Source organism: Budorcas taxicolor, chromosome X (genome assembly GCF_023091745.1).
Source record: "Budorcas taxicolor isolate Tak-1 chromosome X, Takin1.1, whole genome shotgun sequence".
In the NCBI taxonomy this organism is placed as follows: Eukaryota; Metazoa; Chordata; class Mammalia; order Artiodactyla; family Bovidae; genus Budorcas; species Budorcas taxicolor.
This window is the reverse complement of record NC_068935.1, coordinates 102,978,990-102,988,223: the sequence shown is the minus strand read 5'-3', so window position 1 is coordinate 102,988,223 and position 9,234 is coordinate 102,978,990. Positions and strand designations below refer to the sequence as shown.

General features: G+C 41.3%; 1 pseudogene; it reads right to left on the bottom strand.

The window, feature by feature from the left end:
* Nucleotides 1–339: 339 nt before the first annotated feature.
* Nucleotides 340–9,234, bottom strand: part of LOC128069590 (40S ribosomal protein S3a-like) — a 30,398-nt pseudogene continuing 21,503 nt past the window's right edge.

The following is a 9,234-nucleotide window of genomic DNA, read 5'->3' as shown; positions in this document are numbered from 1 at the left end:
TCAGAAATGGAGAGTGCACAGAAACATTCTCCAAGACCATATGTTAGGCCATAATACAAATGTCAATCAATTTAGGATTGAAATAATAGGAAGTATGGTCTCTAATCACAGCAGAATGATATTAGAAATCAATAAGTGAAAGAAATTTAGAAAACTCACAAATAAGAGGAAATTAAACAACACTCCACTCTTACTTGCTTGAAGCCTTTTCTGAAGTGTTTGAGGTTCCTCCTTACTATTTAAATCTTCCTATCAGACTGAGACACTTTTTGACATGTTTGAGATCCCTCTTTGTCACAAATAAAACTTAATTTGTCACCATTAAAAGTCTGAATTTTTTTAACTGATTCTTGGACTGGGCTCATATCCATCAGCCTATTCAACTTTAGTACCTGTCTCATCCTTGATAGCTTTCCAGAACTATTACCATCACCTCATGAAGCCCCATGAGTTTTCCAGATTCAAACTTGGGCTTCTTCAGTACCCTTACTTCTCTAACAATGACATCATGGAATGGATAAGCACTTTGGCAAATCTCATCTATGCCTTTTCCAGTACTGTCTGGAATCAATTTATTGACCACTTCTTTCAAGTTATTTGTCTATAACTCTAGGGTCATGATTTTCATCATCTTCTGGATTTGGCAGACCTGTTGCTGCTGAGTGTAAGAGATCTCCCAAATATAATTGTTGCATTTTTAAATAAAATAGACAAACCAAATAACTTTCAGTAGTCTTGACACTGACATGAGCTTCAATCACAGGCTGCCATTTTTTGACCATGGAGTGCATTTTGTCATAGGTAAACTCCATGCCATAAAGTTAGGTAGCTTTGCCCCGAATAGCCTCAGTTATTAGCTTGAGTATTCTAAATGCAACTTCATCATCCTGCAGATCAACAAGGCTCATTTCAAAAACATGATATAATTTGAACTCTGGAGTTCTCATGACTAGTGTTTTTCCAATATTTCTTGTATTGAACATAACTCGTGCTTTCACATCATACCAATCTTTCTAAGGAACTGGATCAACCACTTTCTTCTTGGTTTCCTTTTTGCCACCTTTCATTAGGTACCTGTTCCTGCCAACTGTCAAGGCACTGCTGCTCAGAGCACTTCATTCATTTTGAGACTCTGACTTCTCTATCCTGACATGTGTTTGATTTTTCCCTATCTATCTGAGATTCTCCCTGACTTGTTCTACCCTCTTCCTGATGTATTTGAGACCCATCCTTATATATATATATATATATATATGTAGGTAGGTATTATATATATATGTATGTATGTATGTATTATATATATATATATATATATATATATATATATATGGGAAAATTAGTAGCCTTCTCATAGCCTCTTATTTTAAAACTCATAAATTTTTAATTTGGCTTTAAAATTTCCCCCTCTCTGACAAGACAAAAAAAAGTGGAATTTTCCTCCCTTTTCTCTTCCTTAATTTGGTAGCTCCCACAGAATAGTTTTTAATTCTAAGCAGTGAAAACCAAGGGGGAAAGGGTTGCTGAAAACTGGAGTATTTATTCGTAACCAACAATTACTTGGACAATCACATGGGCTCCCCTGGTGGCTCAGTGGTAAAGAATTCACCTGCCAATCCAGGAGACATGGGTTTGACCCCTGGGTTGGGAAAGATCCCCTGGAGAAGGAAATAACAACCTACTCCAGTATTCTTGCCTGGGAAATCCCATGGACAGAGGAGCCCGGCGGGCACAGTCCACAGGGTTGCAAGAGAATCAGACATGACTTAGTGACTAAGCAGCAACACCACACCGGTACCCAAAGGCCCACCTGAATTTTGTAATTTAATGTCTGTGCATGCAGCAGAAGCCCAGAACATTTTGAGATGCAGAATAGTATCAGATCACCATCTGGATCATAAATAATTTATGCATTTTAAATACTTTGGAATCATATGGGTCAGGCAATAAATAATATACTAAATCTCAGTGAGAAAAAGATTCTCCAAATGTTGTATCTGTGAATCCAATTTAAATCCTAATGACAGTTTTGAGAATTTGATCAGAATGCAGGAAAGGCCCCTAGTGCTTATGTAAAACCAAATGAACATTATTCTTGACTTCTTTTTTAATATACCAAAGAACAGCTGATCAAATTAAGGTTAAATCTCCGCTGTCTAGTCATGGGAGCCAGCTAGAATTGAATTCCACATCCAATACCCTGTCTTTGGATAAGACTTTGAAGTAAGACTCCCTTATCAGATCCTGACCAAATGGTGACTTTACATGCTGGGTCCTGAGTTTGAGAAATATGGTCAATGCTTTAGGGATTCTTGAGAGAATTTGCTGAGGTATCTGCTTATTTTCCTTTTTTAGTTGCACTAGGCCCTTGGTGCTACATGCGGTCTTTCTCTAGTTACAGTGTGCAGGCTTCTCGTTGTGGTGGCTTCTCTTGTTGCAGAGCACGGGCTCTAGGCACCCAGGCTTAGTTGCTCCAGAGCATGTGGGATCCTCCAAGACCAGGGATGGAACCTGTGTCCCCTGCATTGGCAGGCAGATTCTTATCCACTGTACCACCAGCAAAGTCCCTGAGCTATCTGATTCTTGAAGAAAAGACAGAACACAGCAGAAAGAGAGTCAGGGGGCTGATCTTAGTTGGTGGTAAGATGGTAAGACAGAGCACTGAGCTGCCTCAGACCTTGGGAGTGGGGCACTGGCAGGGGGTAAGGTCAAGCTGGATGTTGTCATGAAGTCACAGCAGAAGCCCTTCCAGGGTGGAACCAGGGGCCTGACGCCTAGAAATAAACTAGGTTAGGAGCTGGCAAGGTAACTTGACCACTGACCTTCACCAAGCACTTGTCAATGACTTTGGTCAGTCTTTACAGGCCCAGCCATCCACCTGCCAACTCCTCTTCGGGCAGTGCCTTAAAGGCCCTGCAGATGAGGCTTCAGTATTACACTCTCTGGGGTGGATTTCAATGAGTTGATTGGGCACTTTTTTTTTTTTTTTTGGTCTTATTGGGAAATAAAGGATCATGTGCAGTTCCTCTGAATTTGAATATGTGTGGACACAAATGTGTGTTTTGGGGTACTTCAGACTTTTATTTCAAATATACTGAAAGAGTTCTTTTGGACTTAGATGTCTGTTTTACCATCTATCTCTTTGGATATACACAAAAAGGAAAATTATATTACAAAATAAATTGGTGAAGGTATTCCTCAGGCTTCTTCACTCTGAGTATAGTGATAGATTTACTTCACATTAAGTATATAAAATGCTACCAGTCCTAAAGTCACTTATATGTAAAATCTAAAAAAATTAAAATAAATAAGCTTGTAGAAGCAGAGGATAGAATGGTGGTTGCCAGGGGCTGAGGGTGGGGGAATAGGAGAGATGCTTAAGGGTGCAAACTTGCAAGTAGTAGATAAATAAGTCCTGGAGACTAATACAGAGTACAGTGATTATAGACACCCAAAATTGTATTATAAACATTAACCTTACTAAGAGACTAGATCTTAATTGTTCCAAACACTGAAGAAATGATTCTGTGATACGATAAAGGTGTTCACTAACGCTACCATGGCAATCATACTGTAATGTAAATAGACCCATCTATATGTCATACACTTTGAACTTACACAATGTTTTATGTCAAATATATCTCAATAAAGAAAATAAATTATATATATAGTTGGTGGGAATATAATTTGATAACAACCGCTTTGGAAAATAGTTTTACAAAGTCTACTAAAATTAAACATACGCCCACCTTATGACCCAGCAATTCTACTCCTGAATACATACCTAAGCGAAATCAGTGTATATGTTCACCAAAATACGTGTATAAGAATATTCACAGCAGCACTGTTCATACTAGTCAACATTGGCAACAACTAAAATGTCTATCAACAGGAGAATAGATAAATACATGGGTGGTATATTCATACAACAGAATAATATACAGCCACAAAAAAGAACAAATGACTAAGATACACACTAACTGGATGAATATCACGGACACCATGACGAATGAAAGAAGCCAGACACAAGAATACATACTGTATGATTCCACCTGTAGGTGGAATCACATTCAAAAACAGACAAAACTAAAAGATTGTGTGAAAATTAAAGTGTTAGTCACTCAGTTGTGTCCAACTCCTTGAGACCCCATGGACTGTAGCCCACCAGGCTCCTCTGTCCATGGGATTCTCCAGGCAAGAATACTGGAGTGGGTTGCCATTCCCTTCTCCAGGGGATCTTCCCGACCCAGGGGTCGAACGTTGGTCTCCTGAATTGCAGGCAGATTCTTTACCATCTGAGCCACCAGGTAGGCCCAAAGAACTGTGATAAAAGTCAAAACAATGATTACCTCTGAGAAGGGGCTATTGTTAACAAGAGCAATGAATGCTCATTGTAAAACACAAACAATGCTGCCTGGACCTCTCTTTCCTGGTCTATCTACAACATTAACTTCTCACCATTAAGTCTTTGTTTTAGTCAGGGAGGCCTACCCTGACCACACTACTATAAATTGCAATCCACACTCCTCAACCCTAGATCCTTTATATCATCCTTTTCCACTTTTTCTATTATGCTTTTTACCTGCTAAAATACTCCAGAATTTACTTTTTGTATTTTTTGCTTACTACTTTGTCCTCTTGCTAGAACATAAGCTCCACATCCATGCTGGGGAATATAAAGACCCAGCCCACTTGCCCCAATTCAGGGCATCACCGTAGGTTAATTCCTGCTCCAGACCTCCCCATGGGATCCACTGAGACCTTTGTTCCAACTGCTTCCAAACTCAACTTTTCCCTCTGCCCAGTCAGACTTCACTCACTCCCCAAAAGTATTGATTTCTAGAGAACTTCCCAGTAAGTTTCCTGCATGTGAATCAGTCTCAAAAGTCTGTTTTCTGGAGTATCTGAACTGTGACTCTGAATTCACGGAAACAGAACAAGGCAGGATCAGGTACAGGGGAAGAGTCACGAGTCCAGATTTGGACACGTTATCTTTGAAGCAACTTTGCCATATCTAAGAAATGTCAAGCAGGCAGTTGCATGTATGAGAAAAAGAACAGATTTTTTGCCCCTCAAGCTACTCATGATATAATCAATAAGATAAGATGTGCTCCCAAAAAACCCATAATATGAGGTTGTTGTTGTTGTTCAGTCACTCAGTTGTGTCCTACTCTTTGCGACCCCATGGACTGCAACACGCAGGTAATATGAGCTAGTGTATTACACAAGATTATAGATGATGTGCTAGAGAGGTTCAGAGATGGTCAGGAAAGATCGCATGGCAAAGGTGACATTTTTTAATGTCATCAGTGAAGATGGGAGTGGAGGCAGAGCAGTGTGAGTTAGGCCTGAAGATAAAACACCCAGAGCAACACAGGGGGCAGGGGGCAGTTCAATTTGAATGGAGGGTCAGATGCGCAAAGGGGCTTAGTGGGACACAAGGTTAGTAAGTGTATTAACCATTAACCAGAGTTCTCCAGAGGGAACCAATAGGATATGTGTATGTATTGAAAGAGGTTTATTATCAGGAGTTGGCTCATATGATTATGGGTGAGTGCTCAGTTGCTAAGTCGTGTCTGACTCTTTGTAATCCCAGGGATTGTAGCCCACCAGGCTACAGTCTGGGATTCTCCAGATAAAAATACTGGAGTGGGTTGCCATTCCCTTCTCCTAGGGATCTTCTCGACCCAGGGATCGAACACGCCTCTCCTGCGTATCCTGCATTGGCAGGTGGATTCTTTACCACTGAGCCACCTGGGAAGCCCCACATGATTATGGAGGCTGGCAAGTCCAAAATCTACAGGGTGGGCTGGAAATCTGGAGACCCAGGAGAGCTGATGCTACAGTTCAAGTCCAAAGGCATATAGGCTAGAGACTCGGGAGAGCTGGTAGTGCAGTTCTAGCCTGAAGACCAGCTACTGTAGAGCCAGGAAGACCAATGTTGCAGGTGAGGTCTGAAGGCAATCTACTAGATAATTCTCTCTTGCTTGGGGGAGGCTGGTCTTTTTGCTCTAGTTACACCTCCTAATGATTAGATGAGGCCCATCTACATTAGGGAGGGCAATCTGCTTTACTCAAAGTCCACCAATTTAAACGTTAACCTTATCCAAAAACACCCTTACAGAAACTAAATATCTTGGCACCCCTTGAGCCAGCCAAGTTGATATGTCCAGTAAACCATCACAAGAAGGTATGGGTCAACTAAGGAAAGACCTTGAATGCTAGCAATCAGGTTATGGAAACTTACAAAAGTTTAGAGGCCAGAGGATTGGAATGAGAGATCCTGGAGGCAGAGAGAGAACTTAAGAGACTGTAATCATCTCGGCAAGAGGCAAAACAGGATAATGACAGTGAGACTGGAGGTCAGTAAGACTTTGAATGCTAGAGATTAGACTGTTTAGAGGCCAGAGGGTTGGAATGAGAGAGCCTAGAGGCAGAGAGAGAATTTAGGCGACTACTGTGATAATCTAGGCAAGAGAGAAAGCAGGATAAGGGCAGGGAGCCTGAAGGGAAGAAACAGAGACAAGCAATGTGGAACTGACAAGACTTGGCAAGTGACCAGTCCTAGGGGATGAGGGAAAATACGCAGAGAATGACTTTGTAGTTTCAAACCTAGGCAACTAAGAGAATGGTGAAGCCACTGAGAGCAATGGAGGGATCAGTAGAGAGAAGATGCCTGTCTCCCTGAGGGCTCCTCTTGTTGCAGACTTTGGGGCATGTTCAGGGTATCAACTGATACGGGATTTCCCTGGTGCTCCAGTGGTTAAGAATCCACCTGCCAATGCAGGGGACACAGGTTAGATCCCTGGTCTGGGAAAATCCCACATGCTTTAGGGCAACTAAACCCGTGTGCCACAACTACTGAGCCCACACACTCTAGAGCCTGTGCTTCGCAACAAGAGAAGCCACTACAAAGAGACCTGAGCGCTTCAACCAGAGAGTAGCCCCTGCTTGCCGCAACCGGAGAAAGCCTGCTCGCAGCAACCAAGACCCAGCACAGCCAAAAATAAATAAGCAAAAATAGATATTTTTAAAATTATTGTGTAACAAATCACCCAAAAATGGTGACCTAAAACCAATAAAATATTTCACTCACAGATCTGAGGGTGACTGGGCTCACATAGCTGTTCTCACCCATTGTAATGATGAATTGTATTAATTTTGTGTTGGTAACAGGAAATTAATTCTTCACATAGGTATTATTAAATGGCTGATAGAAGTAAACATTTCTGCGTATTACCTACTGAACTTTTTTAAAAATTGAACACCACTTTTATCTACTGACACTGATTAATTCGAGATCTACTTCACTGCCCTAAAAGAAAATGATCTGCTGTGCTTCCTCTTCTATGCTAAGAAAGCATTCTGAGTTAGAGTATGAAATGTCTAACATGCTTTAGAAGTAAAGATTGGTTGAATGAGGTATCTTAAATTAATTTTAGATCTCCCTTTAATTGCAGTTTTATTGCACTTAGATGTTAATCACCCAGTCGTGTCTGACTCTTTGTGATCCCATGGACCATAGGCCACCAGGCACACTTGATCTTAGCCAAAAGGCTGAGAAGCAATGATTGTAGTTTTCTAGGATTTTATTAAATATTCTAGATCCAGTTGAAAATTTTAAAACAACTTTATTGGAGCATAACTTACTACCATAAAGTTCACCCTATTTTTAAAAGCTCAATCCAATGATTTATAGCCAACTGATCAAGCTGTGCAGCTATCACCACAATACAGCTTTAGAACATTTGTATCATCCCAACCCCAGGCAACAACTGTCTCTACAGATTTCCCTCTTCTGGACTTTTCATATAAATGGAATTGTACAATATATATTCTTTTGAGTCTGACTTCTCTCATTTACCATGATGTTGTCAAGGTTCATGCATGTTATAGCATGCATCAATAGTTCATTCTTTTTTATAGCAAAATAATATTCTACCATATGGATACACCACATTTTATGAATATCTACATACAAGTCTTTGTATGAACATAAGCATTCATTTCTCTTGTGTAGATCCCTAAGAGTGGATTGGCTGAGTCATATGATGAATTTATATTTAACTTTTTAAGAAACTAACAAACTGTTCTCCAAAGTTATGGTACCATTTTGTCTTACCTACCACCAGTAGGGTTCCTCGGAGAAGGCAATGGCACTCCACTCCAGTACTCTTGCCTGGAGGGTCCCATGGACGGAGGAGCCTGGTGGGCTGCAGTCCATGGGGTCACAAGGAGTCCAACACTGCTGAGCGACTTCACTTTCACTTTTCACTTTCATGCATTGGAGAAGGAAATGGCAACCCACTCCAGTATTCTTGCCTGGAGAATCCCAGGGATGGGGGAGCCTGGTGGGCTGCCGTCTCTGGGGTTGCACAGAGTTGGACACGACTGAAGCAACTTAGCAGCAGCAGCAGTAGGGTATTTGGTCACATTCTTGCCAGCATTTATTACTGTCTGCCATTTTTATTATAGCCATCCTGCTGCTGCTGCTGCTGCTAAGTTGCTTCAGTCGTGTCCGACTCTGTGTGACCCCACAGACGGCAGCCCACCAGGCTCCCCCGTCCCTGGGATTTTCCAGGCAAGAGTACTGGAGTGGGGTGCCATTGCCTTCTCCTAGTAAGCATGAAATGGTACCTTATTGTGGTTTTGATTCACATTTCCCTCATAACAATGATGTTAAGCATCTTTTCATGTGCTTATTAACCATTTGTACATTGTCTTTGGTAAAAAGTCTATTAAAATCCTTTGCTCATTTTTAATTGAGTTTTTTGTCTTTTTAAGGCTGTAAGAGTTCTGGAATAACAGGTTGAAACTGAATATAATCAATACCATCTTTCTGGAGTACATATGGTATTATGATTCAAATGCCCTAGAACAGTATTTATTTTTGTTTATCCCTCTAAGTAGGCATTGTGGTGGATACTACAATGCACTACCCAGCTCTTCCTTCTTGATGTCCAACTTCAAGTGTATGGGTCAGCAGACAGCCCTTAGATGTCAGTCCTCCAGGGTCTGCCTCAGCTACAAAGAACCACCAGGCAGCCCACATCCAATGATCAGTGCAGGTGTATATAGTTCTGGTCATTTCCACCCACCTCTGGACAACTCGGCAGGACTACTCTAACTCCAGCACACCCCATAGGGTCAGCCAGGTCTGTCACCAGGCTTGCACCAAAGCTTAACTTCTCCCTCTTCTCAGTCCTGCTGTCTTCCCCTCTATTCTACAGGTGTTGA